Here is a 5,988-nt window from a genome sequence, read left to right as displayed (position 1 = left end):
ATCTACTTCCTAACCATACAGCAATGCTTACCTCGTGTTTTTGTTTAAGAAAAGGAAAGGAGCTGAGGAGTTTGATGAGAACCAAAGAGAACTCAGAGATTTACACCCTCCGTACCAACTACTTGTTTTGTTTAGTACAAGTTAAAGTGGAATTGACCATGGGCAAGATCCACTCTTTAATCTTAGAGGAAGGTAGTGACAACCCTTTCAATAAATCTTGCCAAGAAAATCCTATTTTACGATCACATAAGTTACTAGCTGTGCCCTGCCACGCGTTGCTGTGGCCTATAGTAAAACTTATCAAAGTTGAGGTAGATATCTGGACTATTATGAAAGAGAGGTCCCTACCTATTCCTTCCCCCTTTTCCTCCCCCTTTCTCTCCTTTCTTCCTTCTCTACCTCTTTCTTTCTTTCCTTCTTTCACTACTTGGTTTCATCCTTCTCTCTTTCCTTCATTCCCTCCCCCTTTCTTCCTTTGCCTTTCTTCCCTCCCTGTTTGCTTCCTTCTTTCACTTTTTATTTCCTTTTATTTCACCACCATCATAACAATAACAATAATGCAATGCATTGCCTCCGGGACCTGACACCTCTCCCATTCCCCCTAAAAGGGTCTCATAGGAACAATAGCATAATAATAATAATAATAATAATAATAATAATAATAATAATAATAGAAATAACAACCTTTACCCGCCACGTGTTGCTGTGGCCAATCTTCCCTCTTTCTCTCCTTCTTTCCCTCCCTCCCTCCCTCCTTCCTTCCTTCCTTCCCATCTTTCCTTCTCCTCTTCTTTCTCTATCTCTTTCCTTCCTTCCCCCTTTTTCTTTCTCTTCTGCTGTCTCTCTTTTCTTTCCTTCCATCTTTCCTTTTCTTTCCTTTTCTTCTTCCTCTAACTTTCCTTCCTTCCCCCTTTTTCTTTACCTCCCTTTCTCTTTCCTCCTTCTTTCCTTCCTTCCTGTCTTTCCTAGATTTTGACAGGGCGGGAAGGGGCGGGGTGGGGTTTGGAGGTGGCGTGAAGTAAAAGGAGGTAAGATTGGGGCAGGGGAGTGATGGAGCGTGGGGTTGCGTGTGTGTGTGCGGCAGCAGGGGGAGTGATGGAGCGTGGGGTTGCGTGTGTGTGTGCGGCGGCGGGGGGAGTGGGGTTGCGTGTGTGTATGTAGCGGTGGGGGAGTGATGGAGCGTGGGGTTGTGTGTGTGTGTGCGGCAGGGTGTGTGTGTGTGCGGGAAGCGGCGCGGCGGGGCTTGGAGTGGGCATGGTTTCCGCAGAGGGAACGTTGGCCGGAAGGCCATGTGCGCGCGCCAGGGAACTTGCGGCTGGGCGCCAATGTGCATGCTCAGTTGTTTTGCCGTTTTGTGAGTGTGTTGTTGTGTTGTTTTTCATTTTGAGTAGATATGTTTGTACCTTGTGGGTTGTGTTATGGGCACGGGGATTTTAGTTAAGTTTCGTTGGGGGATTTTTGAGTTTTGTTGTTTTGCCGTTTTGTGAGTGTGTTGTTGTGTTGTTTTTCATTTTGAGTAGATATGTTTGTACCTTGTGGGTTGTGTTATGGGCACGGGGATTTTAGTTAAGTTTCGTTGGGGGATTTTTGAGTTTTGTTGTTTTGCCGTTTTGTGAGTGTGTTGTTGTGTTGTTTTTCATTTTGAGTAGATATGTTTGTACCTTGTGGGTTGTGTTATGGGCACGGGGATTTTAGTTAAGTTTCGTTGGGGGATTTTTGAGTTTTGTTGTTTTGGCGTTTTGTGAGTGTGTTGTTGTGTTGTTTTTCATTTTGAGTAGGTATGTTTGTACCTTGTGGGTTGTGTTATGGGCACGGGGATTTTGGTTAAGTTTCGTTGGGGGATTTTTGAGTTTTGTTGTTTTGCCGTTTTGTGAGTGTGTTGTTGTGTTGTTTTTCATTTTGAGTAGATATGTTTGTACCTTGTGGGTTGTGTTATGGGCACGGGGATTTTAGTTAAGTTTCGTTGGGGGATTTTTGAGTTTTGTTGTTTTGCCGTTTTGTGAGTGTGTTGTTGTGTTGTTTTTCATTTTGAGTAGGTATGTTTGTACCTTGTGGGTTGTGTTATGGGCACGGGGATTTTGGTTAAGTTTCGTTGGGGGATTTTTGAGTTTTGTTGTTTTGCCGTTTTGTGAGTGTGTTGTTGTGTTGTTTTTCATTTTGAGTAGATATGTTTGTACCTTGTGGGTTGTGTTATGGGCATGGGAATTTTGGTTAAGTTTCGTTGGGGGGTTTTTGAGTTTTGTTTCCTCGTTGGATGCCCCTAACAAATTTATATATATAGATCAGCTTGAAGTCACATAAGAAAAATAATGAATTAAATTACTGGGACTTGGTCTTTCTAAATCAAGGGAGAGGATTGATTTCTTCTGTAAAAATGAATATATTACATTAGTTCTACAATATTGGAAAACAAGCAGGTTAAACCACTGAGTTGCTGAACATGCTGACCAAAAGGTCACATGTTCGAATTTGGAGAGTGGGATGAGCTCCCATTCTTAGCCTCAGCTTCTGCCAACCTAACAGTTCGAAAACATGCAAATGTGAGGTACTGTTTCAGCAGGAAGGCAATGGAGCTCCATGCAGTCATTCCAGCCACATGACCTAGGAGGCATCTATGGACAATGCCAGCTCTTCGGCTTAGAAATGGAGATGAGCACACCCCACACCCCCAGAGTCAGACATGATTAGATTGAATGTCAAGGGGAAACCTTTACTTTTATAGATAATGAAATAATGACCAGTCCTGAGATTTTATTTTTCCCCAAGCAGAACTTTAGAAAGATATTTAGGGTACCTTTTGATAATTGCCATAGTGCTGGTAACTGTTACTTTATTTTTTTATCCTTAAATGAGTTTATTCTAGTAAGAAAAAAGATGTAACAAGTGGTACATAAATACGTCAGGGTTCTAAATAAAAGACATCAATGTCTGGACTTAAACAAGATTCTGTATTTGAAATAGAACAGCACTAAGATAAAAAGCTAACTGAGAACCACTGTTGAAATCCAGTTTTTTCAAACACTATATACAAATTAATTTGTAATTACACTGGACTTTCCATTTTAAAAGGATACAATGGAAGAAATCAGAGCATCCCAATGCAAACATCTGCCTATAGGTGAAATGTAATAAAACTTTGGGAAAAGAACATGTTTGTGAAAAATATAATGAATTAGGTTAATCATTTACTTTTTAGAAAAATCAGAGAATTGACAGAAATGTGTAAGTTTAACTGACATCATCGCCTCCTAGTGGCACATTTTATTCCTGACTTCTTTAAATGCTAACTTTATCAACCTTGTCTAAGTTCGTCACGCCCTGTGTCACCCGAATTAGCAAGGGCAAAACCCTCCCCTATATACTGGTTGACAGCCTTTTTCTAGATACGTAAATCTTTTACTTGTAGGAGAATCATGGGTGTGATGATCCTGGGTGTGTGACCCTTGTATTCAGACTGTATTCCTGAGTGGTCTCTGCCTGAGTTAGCAGATCAGCAACAACAATAACAAAAAGTCTACTCTAGCCTCGAAAGAAATCTGCTGAGAAAATACTTTGTGGGGAGGGCATTTAGCGTGAAGGGGATTATTGGGCTAGTTTGAGCATGTCTGGGACAACAAACAATTTTCACAGTCGGAACAGAGCTATCAACACACTATGGTTGCCCCTATCCCTCTACAGGGTCATGTTGCAAGGCAGGAAAAAAGGCGAATCTGGGCAAAGACCCCCCCCCCATGAAGACATTCTTCAAAACTTCCACTTTTCAAAAAAAGACATAATCACAAGAGAAAATTGCTTACTTTGCTTCCTCACTGTAAGAACAAATAATGTAAACAAGACTAACACATTGTGTGTAAACCTTGTACTTGGAATCCCATGGAATTCAGTGGAACTGATTTATAACAGTAAGTATAAAGAGATTATTGTTGTACTGCTTTATTTGGCACCATATGTGACAACATCAACATTACCCCTTATATGTCATTAGCTGCTACATTTTAGCATTTGCTGTGAACTGTATTACTGCTGCATCAAAATGTGAAAACATTTGGTGTGATTGGTGCCAAAGGTGATTTCCATCCTTGAGCTCAAAAAAAAAATACTCCAGAAGAGTAATTTTCAATAGGACAGCAGCACAGATGGAAAGGGTTAGTCCTAATCCAGCTCTGATCCTGCTTAGATCTCCCCGTGACTGCTGTTTACGGTTTTAGATTCACACATCTTCAAGTCATGTGTGTAATGTCACATCTAGTTAGGCTCGGAATCACCATCTTTCAGTAATATTATCACATCTTGCTATTATACTGTGTAGAAACTGCACTGGAAAAGACTCAGAAGTAGCTTCCTAGGTCCTGTCTACACTGCCATCTAATGTTGTTTGAAACTTATGTTATGTCATGTTTATTATCAGATTAATCATGCATAATGAAAACTTTTGTTAAAGCAATGTTCAGATTGCCCACCTTCTAGACTGAAAATAATGTAATTCCAACCAGCTACTCTTGATCTGTATTGACAATCTGGCAAACAAAACAACAAATGCTGAACATAATTTGCATATGCAATTTTTCTCCTATTAATAGATAGATAGATAGATAGATAGATAGATAGATAGATAGATAGATGGATGATAGATAGATAGGAAACAATTGCTATGATTTAAATAGAAATATAAGACGTTACCTGTATTCCTGATGCTATTCTACTACTTAGATATGAATCAGTGCCTCTGCTCCCCCTTGTTAGGGTTCTCAATTTCTATTTGAAGGGCTGTTCAGTCTGTATTTCTTTTTAATAGAATGACAGTCTTCAAAGAGATGAGTATTCTCTTTAAAGTAGACTACATGGCCATCCCAGCATTTGTTGCAGCAATATTTCAGTAATCCGAGAACTGACTAAGTTGTCATACTCTACCTGGAGGGATCTTCTTCAGAGAATAAGAGGCAGGTCCCAGTTGGAAGATTTGGCATCAGAGGCAGAACGTGAAATCCCAGCTGATAAACTTCTTCTATATTTATCACAGAATGAAGCGAAGCTTGGATTCTCCAAAGACAACTAATTTCTCCTACAGAAGCAAGGGGCCAAAGCTGACACTGAAATAAAGCTGTCCCCAATCCCAAGGCACACCTAGAGATCCAGCAGAGGTGAACTCCTTTGATCAGACGGGATCCCCCAACAGTTATTCCACATTAGTAAATCTGCTTCAGCGGGCAAATGCTAACAACAACTCCACCTGTATCTCTTGTTTCCTACTGTCTGTTTTACAGCCTTTATATTCTGACAATTCCTTACTCTGAATTCCGAATTTACCAGATGTCTCCCTCTTTACCTTGGCTTTTTTCTGACCATCCCTTTTCTTGAACACTCACCTCATATCACCTCATGTCTAGCTCCAATCCCTTCTATTCCTACTTCCATGGAATTGTTGCTTACCTGCTGAACTTTTTTCCCTTATGAGGCACTTAAAGCCACTAACCAGGTCTCAGGCTAATCACATGCTTCAAGCACAATTCTTACTGTGAAAATAAACAGCTTGAATAGAAAATGAAAGCATTGCTTCGTCATGCTATGATGATCTTTATATTTGAATGTAATACAAAATTATTCTTCCATACTTCATCAGTACTAATATCAGATTTTATCTGTTTACCACTTGAATCAATACTAGAAACAACATAATTGAAGATTAGTAAGATTCTTAGCATTACAAGTTATTTTGTTTTTAATATTCGGTAAAGTATTCCTCTGTTGCAAATTATGATGTGGCGTTGAAAGACCTGTGCATGTGTAGGATTGGTGGTGATGTTCCTTGTGTTGTGGACTACAAATTGCATTATTTTAGTCAGCTGAGCCCATGGTAGAGGCCCCATACAATGCACTCATTTAATGTAGTCCAGCAACAGGAGGAGGGTCATAAATTGCACACTCTTACAAAGACAGAACTCCAGTATTGTCAGGGTTAACATTCTCAAGGAAGCTCTACATATATTG

The sequence above is a fragment of the Anolis sagrei genome, chromosome 4 (assembly GCF_037176765.1).
Source record: "Anolis sagrei isolate rAnoSag1 chromosome 4, rAnoSag1.mat, whole genome shotgun sequence".
NCBI lineage: Eukaryota > Metazoa > Chordata > Lepidosauria > Squamata > Dactyloidae > Anolis > Anolis sagrei.
This window is presented reverse-complemented; position numbering follows the sequence as displayed.